At 38.3% G+C, this 18,226-nt stretch overlaps 1 long non-coding RNA gene across 1 annotated transcript in view; it reads right to left on the bottom strand.

Annotated features, from left to right (window-relative positions):
- Positions 1-15,280: 15,280 nt before the first annotated feature.
- Positions 15,281-18,226, bottom strand: part of LOC129059356 (uncharacterized) — a 72,846-nt gene continuing 69,900 nt past the window's right edge. The window contains exon 4 of the long non-coding RNA XR_008525178.1: positions 15,281-16,693. This is a non-coding gene — a long non-coding RNA (uncharacterized LOC129059356). The remainder of the gene's footprint in view (positions 16,694-18,226) is intronic.

The following is an 18,226-nucleotide window of genomic DNA, read 5'->3' as shown; positions in this document are numbered from 1 at the left end:
TGGGAGACAGTGACAGATGAGGTATTACTCTATTCTCATAAGGAGCTCAACCTAGATCCCTGGTACAGAGGAGTTCACAGTAGGGTTCGTGCTCCTATGAGAATCTAATGCATGGCTGATCTGACAAGAGGCGGAGCTAGGCTTTGCTCACTCACTTGCGGCTCACCTCCTGCTGTGCAACCAACCCCTTTACAGGCCACGGATTTGTATTTGTTCATGGCCGAGGGGTTAGGGACTGTTGCTCTAGGAGAAAATTCATTTTCTAGCCTTTCCAGTTTCTGAAGGCCACCTATATTCCTTGGCTATAGCTCCTTCCACTATTTTCAAAAGCAGTAGCATAGCATTGACACATTCCCTTCACTGGCTCAGCTTCTATCATCACACGGCCTTCTCTGCCTTTGACCCTCTTACCGCCCTCCTAGGGGGATTATTGTGATTACATTGGGCTCATGGGTAATCCAGAATAATCTGCCCGTCTCAAGGAATTACATCTGCAAAGTTTCTTTTGCCAGTAAGGTGACATAGTCACAGTTTCTGAGAATCAGGATAAGGACATCTTTGGAGGGTGACCTCAATCTTAGGCAGGTCCTGTGAACTTGGGCCTTGTGGATGGTGTCTTCTCAGCATTTATATCCCTCTCCCTTTTGGCAGTCAAATTTTGCATGCTATCTATGGTGGTTTGGGGCAGAAAGGGATTTTCTTTTTTACCCTTACCCCAATGGTGCAAGTCTTCTCCTTTGAATTGGTGCAGAATACTGAGCTCATGTTGTCTCTTTCTCTCATTTTAAGCTTCTCCTGCAAGTAGTAGATCTTTGTCTGAGTCCTGAGAGGGAAAGAGGGTTTTTCCACACCTCCCACAGTAGCAAATATATTTTTGTTTCTACCTCTTTCCCTAAAGCAGTGTGTGTTTCACAAATGGAGAGGAGGGAGGGTTTGCTGCCCATTCCCTGCCAGCTCAAATTTTTTGATTCATATGTAAGAAGAGTACAGGGCAACAGGTGGTGGTTTGCTGTTCTATAGTTGCCCCTCATCACCTCCAACATGGTACATCTCCAAGTCAAAGTTAGGGCTGAGAGAGTGGAATTCTCTTTGGTCCCCTATCTTGAGTCACATTTTTAAAACATTGGCCCTATTAACATGTTGAGCCAGATAAATATTTTATTGTGGGGTGCTGTCCTGAACATTTTAGCATATTTAACCCAATCCCTGATCTCTACCTACTAGATGCCAGGAGTACTTTTTATTGATTATCTATTCCTAGATAACCAATTACCACAAATATAGGGCCTTAAACACACACACACACACACACACACACACACACACACACACACACACACACATACATATTTATTATATCACAGTTTCTGTGGGTGAGAAGTCTGGGCATGGATTGATTGAGTCCTCTGCTCATGGCTTATAAGACTACAGTCAAAGTGTTGGAGAGGCTAGGTTCTCATCTGGAGCTCAGGATCCTCTTTCAAGTTCACACAGTTATTGACAAAATGCAGTTCCTAGCAGTTATGGACCAGAGACCCTCAACTATATAAACTGCTCATAATTCCTTGCCATGCAGCTCTCTCTGTGTGCTGTTCATATCATAGCAGCTTGCCTCTGGAAGGCAAGCAAGAGAGACACTCACCGCCTTGGTGATATGGTTTTGACTTGTGTCCCCACCCAAAGATCATCTCAAATTGTAATCCCCACAATCCCTATGTATCTGGGGAGAGATCTGGTGAGGGGTAATTGGATCATGGGGGTAGTTTCCCTCATGCTGTTGAGTGAGTTCTCAGGAGATCTGACGGTTTTATAAGGAGCTCTTCACCACCTCACTCCACACACTTTTCTCTGCTGCTGCCATTTGAGAAGGTCTAAACTTGCTTCCCCTTCATCTTCTGTCATGATTGTAAATTTCCTGAGGCCTCCTCAGCTATGCGGCACTGTGAGTCAATTAAACCTCTTTCCTGTATACATTACCCAGTCTTGGTTATTTCTTTATAACAGTGTAAAAGTGGACTAATGCAGTAAATTGATACTACGGAGAGTAGGGCACTGCTATAAAGGTACTTGGAAATGTGGAAGATACTTTGCAACTGCGTGACAGGCAGAGGTTGGAACAATTTGAAAAACTCAGAAGAAAACAGGAAGATTTGGGAAAGTTTAAAACTTCCTTGAGACATGTTAATGGTTTTATGCAAAATGCTGATAGTGACATGGATGATGAAGGCCAGGTTGAAGTGGTCTCAGATGGAGATGAGGAGCCAATTTGGAACTGGAGCAAAGGTCACTCTTGCCGTGACTTAGCAAAGAGATGGTGGCATTTTGCCCAGGCCCTAGAGATGTGTGAAACTTTGAACTTGATAGAGATGATTTAGAGTATTGGTGAAATAAATTTATAACCAGCAAAGCCTTCAAAAATTGACCTGGGTGCTCTTAAAAGCATTCAGTTTTATGCATTCACAAAGAGATGGTTTAAAATTGGAACTTATGTTTAAAAGGGGAGCAGAGCATAAAAGTTTGGAAAATGTGCAGGCTGATGATGTGATAGAAAATAAAAACCAATTTTCTTGGGAGAAATTTAAGCCAGCTCTAGAAATTTGCATAAGTGACTGGGACTAGAATGTTAATCACCAAGACAATGGGGAAAGTGTCTCCAAGGCATGTCAGATACATTCCTCCCAGCCCCTCCCATCATAGGCTCAGAGGCCTAGGAGAAAAAATGGATTTGTGGACATGACCCAGGGTCCCCACTGCTCAGTGCCCTGCATCCCAGCCATTTCAGCTTCAGTTGTGGCTAAAAGGGGCCAAGATACAGCCTGAGCTTTGGCTTTAGAGGGTGAATGCCCCAAGATTTGGTGGTTTCCATGTGGTGTTGATCCTGCAAGTGCACAGAAGTCAAGAATTGAGGTTTGGGATCCTCTGCCTACATTTCAGAGGAGGTATGGAAATGTTTGGCAGCAGAAGTTTGCTTCAGGAGCAGAGCCCTCATGGGGAACCTCTGCTATGGCAGCATAGAGGGAAATGTGGGGTTGGAGCCCCCACACAGAGTTCCCACTGGAGCACTGCTTAATGGAGCTGTGAAAAGAGGACCACCGTCCTCCAGACCCCAGAATACACCATGCACATAGAAAAGGCACAGACACTCAATGCCAGCCTTTGAAAGCAGCCGGGAGGGTAGCTGTACCCTGCAAAGCCACGGGAGCAAAGCTGCTCATGATCATGTGAGCCTACCTCTTGCATCAGCATGACCTGGATGTGAGATATGGAATCAATGAAGATAATTTCAGAGTTTCAAGATTTAATAACTGCCCTGCTGGATTTTAGACTTGCATGGGGCCTGTAGCCACTTTGTTCTGGCCAATCTATGCCAGATGGAACGGGTGTATTTACCCAATGTCTGTTCTTCAATTCCATCTTGGAAGGAAGTAACTTGTTTTTTATTTTACTAGTTCATAGCTGGAAGGGACTTGCCTTGTCTCAGATAAGACTTTGAACTGTGGACATTTGAGTTAATGCTGGAATGAGTTAAGACTTTGGGGGACTGTTGGGAAGGCACGATTTTGTTTTGAAATGTGAGGATGTGAGACTTGGGTCGGGTAAGGGGTGGAATGATATGGTTTGGATTTGTGTCCCCACTCAAATCTCTACTTGAATTGTAATCCAAATAATCCCTATGTGTCTGGGAAGAGAACTGGTGGGAGGTGACTGGATCATGGGGACAGTTTTCCCCATGCTTTTCTCATGATATTGCCTGAGTTTTCATGAGGTCTGATGGTTTTATAAGGGGTTCTTCCACTTTGCTTCACACGCTTCTGTCTGTTGCCGTCATGTCAGAAGATACAAGCTTGCTCCCCTTCACTTTCCACCACGATTGTAAGTTTCCTAAGGCCTCCCCAGTCATGCTGAACTGTAAGTCAATTAAACCTGTTTCCTTCATAAATTACCCAGTCTTGATTATTTCTTAAAAGTAGTGTGAAATGGACTAATACACTTGGTTAATATGGAGACTTATGTAATGAAACATTGTCATGAAAGTGAAATCCCATTTCCCTTGCCACACTGTTTGCTAGAAACAAACACAGATCTCACTCTCACTCAAGGCAGAAAGGTGATAATACACAGGCGCAGATCAGTAGGGATGGTATTTCCTGTGGTGTTATGATATATATTGATTTTCATCTATGGTTTCTGGCTTATAACTACCAAAGCCCTTGTTCCAGTCTTTTGTTATAATGTTGGGTGTGTTAGCCTCAGAATGGGCCTCTGACCTTGTTCTGCCCTCCTGTGACCTTCTCCAACCCTCCTCTGACATTCATCTGCCCCAAGGCAAGACTTTAATGTTACCCTGCCTTTCTAATTGCTGGTCTTAAGACCCTCCATTGAGAATCTCCCACCCTATACTGTGGGGGAAGGAATGATGATGCCATGAAGCTTCCACAACAACCAAAGAAGGATTCAGAGAGCTTCTGCATAGCTGAACATGTGGAAGTTCCTGGTGGGTGGCATGCCTGGGGAGGGCATGGAAGCTTAGCGCCTCTTCCCACATATATATCTCTTCATCTGTATCCTTTATAATAAATTGGTAAACGTTAAGTGTTGCTGTAAGCCACTCCAGAAAATTAATTGAACCCAAAGAGGGGATGATGGGAACCCCAACATGAAGCCAGTTGGTCAGTAGTTTCAGAGGACTAGACTTGTGACTGGTGGGGTGGGAGGGCAGTTTTTGGGACTGAGCCTTCAACCTGTGGGATATGACACTATCTCTGGGTAGATAGTGTTGGAACTGAATTGGAGGATACCCATTTGGTGTCTACTGCATGGGGTGTGGAAAAGTAAAACACACATATGGTCACAGAAGTCTTCTATGTTGATGAATGTTGCAATGAGACAGTATAGGAAAATGCGGTTAAAGAGAATTTTTCCTACATACTCCTCATCCCTAGTTGTGAAAACTAAAAATGTATTCAGACATTGTGAATGGACCCTGAAGAGTAAAATTACCCTGGGTTGAGAACAATTGATCTAACTTAATACATTTGGTCATTTGGACTCTTAATTAAGCTGATTTATTTTTAATGGCTTTTCTTCTTCTTTTTATGGCAAAGATAAAGCAGCTTATATGTTCCATCTCTCCTCTGAGGGATTTGTCACTTGGAATTCAGTTTACTTGCTTTCCTGTGACCTCAGTTGGATGGTGGCTTCAATACCTATATATGATATTGTATATAATCTAGAGTTTATCATTCCTAATAAAGGACCAATATTCCCCTGTGACTTTCTTTATCCTATAGCAGTGGAAACTCCTAAAAATATGGCTTTCAGATATTTTATCTCATAAAGGTGAAAAATCAAGGCCAACTATTAATATGGACACTGGAAACATTCATTATTATACTGTTTCAACAGGTATTTGACAATAACTAATGTGATTATTGCACTAGGGAGTGGCAGGGGTTAAATATAAAAATGGTTTCTACTCTAAAGTGTCTCATGATCTGAAATTTTGTGATCTGTAATCAATGTCTAATATAGTATATAAAGAAAGATAACTCACATAATGAAGAAGGTTACTTTTCCCTGGCCTTTCTAGAAGACAGAATAATGAAAACTGAACTGATTTTTCTGTGCTCCCACTGATGAATATAATTTTGCTTACTTTATAATTTAGAAAAATTTACTTCAATTAAGGATACCCTTTTTTTCATGACCAAACATCTCAAGGATCAACTTGGGAAGGTTAGCTTTCAAGCTTACTTGGGTCTTGATAGGATTCAGTTCTCCATGTGCTCTCAGACTGTCACATCAACGTGTCACCAGATGTTATTGATAGGCCACATTCAGTTTCTTGACATACGTATCTCTTCAACATGGAAGCTTGTTTCATCAAAATATGTAGACTAAGAATCAACAGAAGCCATTTATATTAAACAATCAATATAGTTTTTAAAATGATGTTTGTTATTGGCTAAATTGTGTTTTCCAAAAATTCATATGCTGAAGCCCAAAGTTTTGTATTTGTAAACAGGGTCTATAAGCAGATAATAATGTTAAGTGAGATTATAAGGGCCTCATCCATAGGACTTTGTCCTCATAAGAAGAGGAAGAGACACCAAGGAATGCTCTCTTTCCACACAAACATAGAAGATGTTGATATGGTTTGGGTTTGTGTCCCACCTAAATCTCCTGTTGAGTTGCAATCACCAAAGTGGAAGATGGGACCTGGTGGAAGGTGAGTGGATCAGGAGGGTGGTTTCTAAAGGTTTAGCACCGTCCCCTATTACTGTCTCATGATAGAGTACTCGGAAGATCTGTTTGTTTAAAAGTGTACGAGACCTCTCCACTCTCTCTCTCTCTTGCTCCTGCTCCAGCCATGTGAAGTGCTGTCTCCCTCTTTGCCTTCCACCATGATTGTAAGTTTCCTGAGGGCTTCTTTAGGAAACTTTCTGACAGCATGCCTCCTGTTCAGCCTGCAAAACCATTAGCCAATTAAATATCTTTTGCTTTTATATTACCCAGTCTCAAGTATTTCTTCATAGTAGTGCAACAACGGACTAATACTGAGGCCATATCAAGACATAATCCGAAGGTAGCCATCTACAATGAAGGAAGGCAGCCCATTAGAAACCAACCAATGGCACCTTGATATTGGACCTAGCCTCTAGGAATGTGGGAAGATTTCTGTTGTTTAAGCCACCTACTCTATGGCATTTTGTTATGGTAGCTCAAACAGACTAATGCAATGTTGAATGTGAATATCTAAAGTATTTGTACATAAAAGTGTTGCATTACAGTAATATTGTATAAGTCCATTTTCACACTGCTGATAAAGACATACCTGAGACTGGGCAATTTACAAAAGAAAGAGGTTTAGTAGACTTACAGTTCCATGTGGCTGGGGAAGCCTCACAATCATGGTGGAAGGTGTAAAGCACATCTCACATGGTAGCAGACGAGAGAAGAGAGCTTGTGCAGGGAAATTCCCCCTTTGGAAATCATCAGATCCCATGAGACTTATTCACTGTCACTAGAGCAGCATGGTAAAACCTGCCCCCATGATTCAATTACCTCCCACCAGGTCTTTTTCACAACACACGGGAATTCAAGATGAGATTTAGGTGGGGAAACAGCTAGACCACATAAAATATCTATATGAATACTGGTATTTCTCAGCGTATTTTTTATTTCTTTGAAAAAGTGAAGACTTTTAATATTTTTCATGTTCATGAACATTTCCCATAATGTTGTTTTAGATGAAGGCCTAGATTTATCAATTTGCATATGTGTATCTCACAAAGTTTCCCAGATTTTTCTAGCCATTAGAAATGTCCATACATACTAGAAAACTTGTAACTTAAGAACACATTGAAACCACTCAGAAACAAAAAGATCAGAAAATGTGTTATGTTACTAATATTATCATGTAGAACAGAATAACTGAAATATACTAGGATGAATATTATGAAATTGACTTTCTTTTGGTCAAAAAAGTGTATTATTCAACCTAGCAGAATAAAAAAGGGTTATTTTTCAGTCATAATATTGATGTTACTTTTAAATCAGATTTGAATAGGTGAAATTTGAAGCTGAGTATGATATTGCAAATGTAAAAATCTCACAATTTTTCTACCTCAATCCATTATGTTTTTGAAGTATCAATGTGATATAATGTTTTAAATATGCCTTTTTTAGGCATATTCAAAAATTATTACTATTTTTCTTATACATTGCTTTGGAGTCAATGTCTGCAATCACAAATCTGGGGCAGTGTTAGTTACAGGAAAGGTGGAATAGAAACAAGCATGGGATTTGAATGTAGACACAGATGAATGAGAAAGTGGCATGATACAAATTAGCAGATCTCTGCTTCATTGTTTTAGAATACCTATCTTCTTATTTCATTGATCGTTATTCTTTTTTCATGATTCCTGTAATGCTTTTTGTGCCATTGGTTTACTTTTTCCTGTGTTATACTAACAAAAAAGTTACATCAAATATTCATTTTATTATCTGAGTAGCTACAACTTACAGTATTCGCTGTCAAGCGTGAGCATGATAGAATATTATTTTGTCCCTTTTTTTGTTTCTCTCTTTATCACTATCCTCTTTCTTTCCTTGGAGCTCAAACCATAAAGCCCATTTGTTAGTGTCTCTCCTAAGGCAACAACTTTCAGTTTCAAGCTGATGTTATTTGTGCCACTGCCTTTTTCCACCATAATATACTGAATTAGTTTCAAATTGGCTGAAAACCTCTTGTTGTCTGTTCCTATAATTGAACTTCCCAGAACCCACCAAAATTTTTTTATTCTTCCTAGTGAGAACTAACCCTTGGGATTTGTTCTCCTTGAGCCTTTACATTTATTTTGTAAAGGTTTTCCCCTACAGTGGTTTATACCTTGGTTGACCCAGATTTATGGTAGAGTTAACATTCTTGTCACTTTCCTTATGGTATTTGCTTCTTACTGTACTGAAAATCCAATAATAGAAAACTTATTTTTATTTAAATAAGTATTTACAGACTCCAGACAATGAGAAAATTGAAAATAAAATTATTCTTAACCCTGATTCACATTATTAATCCTAAATATCAACACAAAGTTTTTTTAATTTTTGGTTATAGTTGTTAGCATATCTATCGTCTGTATTTAAAAAGATAACATAATTTTACCTAACTATATAGATTTCTTGATACCCCTTTTATTAAATAAATTAAGATTTCTTCTTAGATTCTACTCTTAGATAAGATTTAACAACATCATCTTTGGGCATTCTAAAATGACTTGTTAAAAATAACTGAATGCTATCCTGAGGAGGAAGGAGTGCATACTGCGTGACTGCTTTTGCCTCAATGTTGGTGAGTCTTGACAGACCACTGGACCTGTTGAGCCCATATGAATCTATAAAATGACTAACCAGAAATCATGGATATTTTGTGAGATTCGTTCTTCCATCCAAGGATGAAAGACATTTGATCCTGGTGACTGTACCATACTGAACTTCTGCAACAATGTCTGATACCCAAGGATAATAAAATGAAATAAACAAATAAAACTCTTTAACCTGATGCCATGATTACAGAAGCTCAGTTTTTTCAGCTCCTGGACTCTCAGATAACACAGTACTCCCATGAATTTTGGCAGATTATTTTGGTATGAATACCTTAGTACTGACTTCGAGGTATACTTAATATAAAATAATACATCAAATAAAAACAACTTTTCACTTCCAGTGAGTGAAAATATTTTTGCATTCACATTATGGCGAAAAATCTTACTACAGAGAGTGCTGGCAGAGCCTGAGACAAGCATTTGTCTAAGAAAGTAACAAATCAATGATATTTTGGCTTCAGGTTTGACCCCATTTAGCATAATCAATTTTCATCTTCTCTTAACCACTGTGAAAGATAAAAGAGTAAGAGAAAGGGAAGTTAAAAGTAGAGGCAGTCCTCTATAAGAAAATGAGTACTGTATTGAATTCAATATGCAATCACAGGCTTTTGCTTATCAAGGGAGAAGACACTCAAGGGTTGCATGTATGCCAAGGTGAGAAATATCTCTTAGTCTGCCATTAACTAATGACTTAAAGAAAAACATAAGCTTAAGGCCTAAGATTATACATCTATCTCTGAATCATTCTCCATGTAAGGTATTTCTACTCCTATGAATTTGGAGCCAAAATATCTCCAGCAATATTCAAACTCCAAACATCATTGTATCAAAACATATCTATATCAATGTCTATATCTGGAGAATGTGGTTATAATCAGAGAGAAGGCCTGGATTCAGTGAAAGTGTCTTGTTGATTGTGTAGTAAGCTTTCTACATTGATGAGAATTCTGTCTCTTTTATAGCAATTGCAAGAGGCACGAACAATAAGTAGAACTTTCTCATCAAATATATTTCATAGTTGTAGTTTCCTTTCTGCCTGTTACTACATTGTTTCTTTCAAACAATAGGATGTTGCCATTGCCACAATACACAAGATCTACAAACTTCCAACTATAGCACATTTTATCCTTCTATTTTGATTGTTCTCAGAGTTGTTTTATGCTGTGTATAGGTGGGGTGGAGGGCTTTTTTTTAATAGGAAATTATAAAAACAACCTAGCTTTTATAGAGTAAAGTAATGTTTGCAGAATAGTGTTCAAATATTTTAGTTAAATTGAGTTTTTGGAAAAAAATTAATAAAGTGTATGTGGGAAATGCATAAGCAAAATGTTTTACATTAAACAATTGATTTTTCAAATCCTGATTTTTAATCATTGTGGTTAGAAGTCCTGTATCATACCATTTTTAAATAGCACATTTAACCCAATGTAAGAAACAAATATTATCCGATTTTATTTATTCTAATCATCTCAAAATATTTGTTTAAAATGCTATTAAATTTAATTGCTCAACCTCAGTGGACAATAACAAATTTAAGAAAGGTTTAAACCCACAGTTGTTGCAAAGTAGGACAAAGACTCTTTCTGGAAGACAGGCAGTGCTGTCTGTTACTGTAACCCAGTCCAAAGCTCCTGCTGCTTACCACAAGACAGCCAGTAAGTCGAGACACAGGAGTTGGAGAAAGGAAAACAAATTTGTTTTAGAGAGCCAGCACACCAAGATGGTGATGCAGTAGTGTCCTAAATAACCATCTTAAGCTATTATGAATTTGGGGCTCCTTTTATGTTAGGGAAAGGGGGAAGAATGAAGGGGTGAAGCTCAAAAAGTGAATAGTGACCACAGACATCTGGGCAGCACTGAGGGAAAAATTCCTTTTCCTTGGCCAGGTCACAGTGCTCTTATAAGCTTGTAACATTGTCGTTAGTGCGTACAGCTTCCTTAGTTCTCAGGGGTTAGTTTTGGCAAGGGACTATTATCATCCTTGCTTTAAAGTTAAACTATCAACTAAATTATCCCTATAGCTAGCTTGGCTTAAGTGCAGAGATAAACAAAAGCAGTTAACCTAAAAGTTTTCATGGCAGGGTGGTGATGTTAGGAGCAAAATGGAATTAGCTGTGCTAGGCCTCCTTTTCACTGTCACATACCACTAAAGAGGCAATGTCATGAGGCTCCTGTTAATACCAGGTTAGCAGAAACATTTCAAGATCAGAGGACTAAGTGCAACACCCAAATGCGAGGTAGCATTTTTGAAATGTTCAGAACGATCTAAGAAGCAATGTATTGCTGCTAATTAGCAGAAACTTTGGGTGGCTAAGACGTTATGCTTTGGTTTACACAAAGTTTAGCCAAACGTATATTATTTTTATGAGAGTTTATGCTCTGCTGTGGCAAAAAAAAGATAAGTGATCATATTATCAAATAAAAGCCATGATGTTTTAATGAATAGATTGGTGCAAACACCCAAACAGACTGTTTTGTGAGAATAATGCAATATGAATCAGCAAACTTTTTGTTTGCCCAAGCTATGCAAAATTTATAGTGTCAGTCATTACGTCTTTGTGAATCTTAGGGTCACAGCACCATAAGGTTTCTAGATGTTGAAACTTATATAATGTGTTAAAAAATAAAAAATATTGAGACCAGTTAAATTTAACTAAGTTTATTTGAACGAGAAAAAGGTTTTAAAACTGGGCAGCATTCCAGACCAAAGATGGTTGAAAATGATTCTCACCTACAACATGGTGAGTTGTATTTATAACAAGAAAAATAAGAAATGATGTACAAAGATTACTTAATCAGTGCAGTTTGGCACTTGCCTCATTTGGACATAGTTTGGCAGCCTTCAGCCTGATAGTAGCTGAAGGTTCAGCTACTATAATTGGCTGAATCTCAGTTGCTTGGTTTGCAGGTATACTGTCAGGTTAGATTACAATTTGCTTGCACAACAGGCTACATTGCATGTTGCTATTTATGGAGGCCACTTTGGTCAAATTTTATTATGCAAGTACAGGGACTACTTTGAGCCAAACTGAAATCAGTTCATCCATCTCCCACTTTTGGTCATCTTTTTCATAATTTGGATCATCTTGCCTATCCCCATGATGAGTTCTGGGGTGCAAGGCTTTTAACAGTGGAAGCTTCAAAATCTCAGGAGAACCAGGCTGACCAGGCCATTTGTGAGTCCATGGGTAACACTGAATTTACATCCTTTCAGATGCTAACTCTGCTTTTCTGAATTCATTGCATTGCACAGTTTATTAAATATCAGCATCAGGAAATTGACTTGGACAAATCTTATGAAGTTCATTCGAACTGTATATTCCAAACATTTCAGTGCTAGCTGACTTGGCATGAAAATCTGCCAAGACATTTTCTTGGTATTCAGTTAATTTTTATTCTGCCTGATGTTGTGGTTAGCAGTTTTAGAGATCCAAACAGTTTATTCAGTAGAGTTCTGGGAATTCTTACCTAGTCAAATGGTATGATCATATTTCCAAAATTTTCATCATCAGTATACTTTTGATATTAATGTTCAATTTCTTAGGAAAATTTATAAACCTCTAATCTTAGCCAGGGTGATCACATATAAAGTCGCTTTTACAAGACTCATCTTCCATAAACTTTCTACAACTTTCTTATCCATTCAGTTTTGTTCTATATTTCTCTTCCCATTGTGAAACAATCCAGTCATGCTACTTTAGGTTACAAATTTGTCTTCTTTTCAAAATATCCTTGTGCCTTAGCCTTTCCTTATCAAAGGCACATTTTACCTTTCCTGTGTACTTGCATACAGACTTTTTCTTTCTTATTATTTCTATTAATTTTAGTTACATACATTAATTACAATTCTTAACCTATATCTACCTTAATTTTCAGTGAATTCCAAGAAGCACACAATTGTGAAATGTCACACCAGAAATCCGTAGATTGGCAAATGTATCAATCATAATTTCTCAAGTATTTTTAATAACCCTCCAAAGTATTTTTAGTCTATCTGTAATAAAATCTGTGGAGGAGGCAAAAATACCTTTATCTTCTTAGGTTTCATTGGCTAGGCTAAAGAACTAAATTGTTGTTTATATAAATTGACCTCAGTCTCAACTTTCCGTTCTTGGTGATAATAATGTTAAAAACCTTCTTTTTAGAAAAAAACATCTTCCACATGGAAATTTTATCTTACTTACATCTACTTACTTTGTTAACTCTTAATAATTATGCCTGAATTGCACTAAAAAAAGACAAAACATTAAACAGCCATCCTGCAAAATCATTCTTCTCACTAAGAAGTTTTGTAATATATAAGCTTATTTTACTAGCAAATCTAGGTAAGAAAATTCATGTACCTGCATTAGATAAGTGTATTAGACTATTTTCATGCTGCTGATAAAGACATACCTGAGACTGGGCAATTTACAAAAGAAACAAGTTTAATGGACTCACAGTTCCACATGGATGGGGAGGCCCCACAATCATGGCAGAAGGCAAGGAGAAGCAATTAACGTCTTACATGGAAGGCGGCAGGCAAAAAGAGAGAAGCAAAAGCAGAAACCCCTTATAAAGCCATCAGATTTCATGAGACCTATTCACTACCACAAGAACTGCCTGAGGGAAGCCACCCCCATGATTCAATTATCTCCTATGAGGTCCCTCCCACAACATGTGGGAATTATGGGAGCAAAAGTCAAGATGATATTTGAATGGGGACACAGAGTCAAACCCTATCAATATATTACAGTAGGTAGTCAGACAGACCTCAGCAGGGCAGGAGACCCCATCACCATCACAACTCACCAGGAATGTCAGGAGACCATCAGGTGATCATCAAGTGGTTGTTACATGATTCCTCCAAAATAATAATTGGTCACAGCTAACACCACGGAGCAGTCCCCCAGTAGATAGGTAGAAAAAACCTAAAACTGTTGATCAACAACTTCCTCATAAGACCTCAGGAGTTGGGCAAATGGGATCAAGCATGTACATTAAGAGGCAAAATGGCAGAGTTTAACTGGTATGTGACCTTCTAGGGAGATTCGACTGGTAAAGAAAGAATATGTCAAGTGAGCATTCATACAACTCTAGTAAACACACTGTGCACGCGGCCCCTCCCAAGTGCTGGCGGGTCACTGAGCATGTGAAAACCCACCCCAAAGGAAGAGTCAGTGGAGAAGGAATGCAAGACCCCAGAAGCACGCCAACAGATAAAACCCCAAGCCAGGCCGGGCACAGTAGCTCATGCCTGTATTCTCAGCACTTTGCAAGGCCACGGCAGATGGATCCCTTGAGGTCAGGAGTTTGAGACATCCTGGCCAACATGGTAAAACCCCGTCTCTTCCAAAAATACAAAAATTAGCTGGCTGTGGTGTCATACGCCTGTAATCCCAGCTACTCGGGAGACTGAGACACGAGAATCACTTGAACCCAAGGAGGTGGAGGTTGCAGTGAGCTGAGATTGCACCACTGCACTCCAGCCTGGGTGACAGAGTGAGACCTTGTCTCAAATAATAATAGTAATAATAATAATAATTTTATATATATATATATATTTTTTTTTTTTTGAGGCAGAGTTTTGCTCTTGTTGCCCAAGCTGGACTGCAATGGCATCATCTCAGCTCACCACAACCTCTGCCTCCCAGGTTCAAGCAATTCTCCTGCCTCAGCCTCCCGAGTAGCTGGAATTACAGGCATGTGCTGGAATTACAGGCATGTCCGGCCAATTTTTGTATTTTTAGTAGAGATGGGGTTTCTCCATGTTGGTCAGGCTGGTCTCGAACTCCTGACCTCAGGTGATCCGCCCACCTTGGCCTCCCAAAGTGCTGGGATTAAAGGCTTGAGCCACCATGCCTGGCCAAAAAAAAATAATATGTTAAGAAACACAAGCCAAAAGGCCAAATTGCGCACTTGATCTCTCAAGTCGTCCACTTGGCCCTCTTCTGAGGGGACTTTACTTCCTTTCATTCCTGCTCTAAAGTTTTTAAATAAACTTTCACTCTTGCTCTAAAATTTGCCACATCTCTCCTTCTGCCTTGTGCCCTTAGGTGGAATTCTTTCTTCTGAGGAGGCAGGAATTGAGGTTGCTGCAAACCCATAAGGATTCATGGCCAGTAACATACTGTGGTGCCACATGACTCAGATACATTCCACTGTTAACAAATATAATGCTAAAAACTCTAAAGACATGTTTATCTTAATCAAAGTAACAATATTCTTATTTAACAAAGATTACTCAAGTCATGTGAAGTGGAAAAAACATTTAGGTCAGTGCTTAATTTTGTTGAGATAGTAGTTTATTTTTATAAACCAAATAAATTCACCTAAAATTTAGTTTGCCAATACCATTAAAAGACAGAGAAATAATCACATATATATTATAAATGAAGACAGACAGACAAATATATAGACAGAAACAGATCTTATAGCTTTTATTGTATAATTTTAGCTGCATGCCAGGTACAATAATACAAGCTCACTAATCTTTAAAAACAAAATCTGGATCAACATTGTTTTCCTGGTCAATTGAATAATAGTTCCTTCCCAAATGGCTAAAGCTTTTTACTAATATTTGTGGAAAAGACTTTTAGATTTTTTTATTGCCTTAATTTTAAAATATCTTTTTTCTTCTTCTTTTTCTAAAGTTATCTCTCTAAATCTGATTTTAAAAGGAGAGTTTTCAGGTCCCAAAGAAGGCAAGGTAGAAAATTAACATCTAAAATACACAGATCTGAGTTATCAGGTTCAAATTCCATCGCTAGCCTAAGCCAAAAAACGAGACTGTATGTAAAGGCCCAGTTAAGACAGGACAACAAGGAAAAATACCTTAAAGGTCAAGTTTGTTATGTGGTTTGAATATTAACAGCATACCTTACTTAATTCTTTTTTCTGAGTTTTTGGCATAAAACCCATCAACAGAAGGTATTAACTAACAATTATTCAATGCAGTATCTTGTAAATCAAGACAAGGGGTCACTAATTGTGATACTATTATACATTCACACACCACAATGTAGTCTTCACCTGAATCCTGCAGAGGAAGCTGAGTAGCAGGGGTAAGTAAGTTGCAATGTTTTAGATAGATATTAGAAGACAAAGGAAAGTTTTCATAAGATGTTAGTCTACTTGCCAAAAGATACTGAGTTTGACTGGTTCAATCAGACTTTTCCACAACACGTGGATCATAGGAGAAAAGTTCATTCTCTAAAACTAGCTCAGATGAGAACTCTACTAATTTGATTGTTGCTTCTACTGCTGTAAAACAATTAGGTTATGCCTTCACTACTGGGTCTAATTGCAGGCTATAAGTTAATATCGTTTCAGTACATGTAGGAAATATTCTTGTATTTTGTGTTCAGAGTGTTTCACAATATTTCTAAACAAGCTCTGCTATGTGAAACTTGCTCATCACTCCTTTGTCTACAAGACCATCTATGGACCAATCAATTTTCTGCAGAATAACTTTAGGAATTGGAAATTGAATATAAAATGTTTTCAGCAGCTCTTACCAATAAAGAATTTTGGGGCATAGCAAAGATTATGATGAGAGAGGTGGCCGCAAGGGTTTGAAAAAGAGGTTTCGGTGACTGAAGGATTCCCATGGGAGAAGCAGAATCAAATGAAAGATAAAGGGGAAAAACATCAGAAAGGGCCTTTGGGGACTTCTTTTCATGGGAAAACATTGCTGGTATAAAAGTGGACAGTTGGCCAGGCCCAGTGCCTCAGACTTATTATCCCAGCACTTTGGGAGTCCAGAGCATGAGGTTCAGTTGAGTCCATGAGTTCAAGACCAGCCTGGGCAACACAGAGAGACCTCGTCTCTATAAAAAATAAAAATAAAAAAAAATTAGTTGGTGTAGTGGTGTGGGTCTGTGGTCCCAGCTACTCAACTAGGCTAAGGTGGGAGGATCCAGGATGCTGAGGTTGCAGAAAGCCATGATGGTGTCACTGCACTCCAGCCTCTGTAACAGAGAGAGACACTGTCTCCAAAAAAAAAAAAAAAAGAAAACAACAACAAAAAAGAGGAATAATTTATTTTCCAACGGCCTGGCTGTTTGCAGTACAGGAAGACATCTTTGGGAACAGGGAGAGATTTCTTTAGGAGCTTTTGCTTTTGGTTTAAAATCTATACAAAGAGGTCCTCTTTGATCTTTTAGTTATTGTAGCTATAAAATGCTTGTTTGCTTTCTGTATCGAGGAAATTAAATAATTTTTTTTAATTTTTATTTTAGGTTAAGTGGTACATGTGCACGTTTGTTATATATGTAAACTCATGTCGCAGGGGTTTGTTATACTGATTATTTCGTCACCTAGGTAGTAAGTCTAGCACCCACTAGTTATTTTTTCTGTTCCTCTCCATCTCACCATCACCCCTCAAGTAGGCCCCAGTGTCTGTTGTTCCCCCCTTTGTGTCCATGTGTTCTCATCATTTAATTCCCACTTATAAGAGAGGACATGAGATATTTAGTTTTCTGTTCTTGCATTCATTTGCCAAGGATAATGGCCTCCAGCTTCATTCATGTTCCTGCAAAGGACATAATCTCATCCTTTGTTATGGCTGCACGGTACTCCATAGTGTATATGTAACAACTTTCTCTATTCAGTCTAACATTGATGAGCATTTAGGTTGATTTCATGTCTTTGCTATGTCAATAGTTCTGCAATGAACATAACGTGTGTATGAACGACTTATAATCCTTTGGGTATATACCCAGTAATGGGGGTTGCTGGGACAAATAGTAGTTCTGTATTTCTCTCTTTGAGGAATTGCCACACAGCTTTCCACAATGGTTGAACTAATTTACACTCCTACTGTGTATAAATGTTTTCTTTTCTCTGCAACCTCACCAGTATATGTTATTTTTTGACTTTTTAATAAAAGCCATTCTTACCGGTGCGAGATGGTAGGTCATTGTGGTTTTGATTTGTGTTTCTCTAATAATCAGTGATATTGAGCTTTTTTTCATAATATTTCCAAGCAAGCTCTGCTATTTGAGCCGATTTTATATCTTCTTTCGAAAAGTTTCTGTCATGTCCTTTGCCGACTTTTTAATGCAGTTGTTTGTTTTCTTCTTGTAAATTTGTTTTCTTCTTGTAAATCTGTTTATCTTCTTGTAAAATTGTTTATATTAGATCTTTGTCAGATGCATAGTTTGTAAATATTTTCTCCCATTCTGTCGGTTGTCTGTTTACTCTGTTTCTTTTGTCGTGCAACATATCTTACTTAGATCTCATTTGTCAATTTTTGCTTTTGTTGCAATTGCTTTTGGCATCTTCATCATGAAATTTTGGCCCATTACTATGTACAGAATGGTACTGCTTAGTTTGGCCTCCAGAGTTTTTATAATTTTAGG

Source organism: Pongo abelii, chromosome 4 (assembly GCF_028885655.2).
Source record: "Pongo abelii isolate AG06213 chromosome 4, NHGRI_mPonAbe1-v2.0_pri, whole genome shotgun sequence".
Classification (NCBI taxonomy): Eukaryota; Metazoa; Chordata; class Mammalia; order Primates; family Hominidae; genus Pongo; species Pongo abelii.
This window is presented reverse-complemented; position numbering and strand designations above follow the sequence as displayed.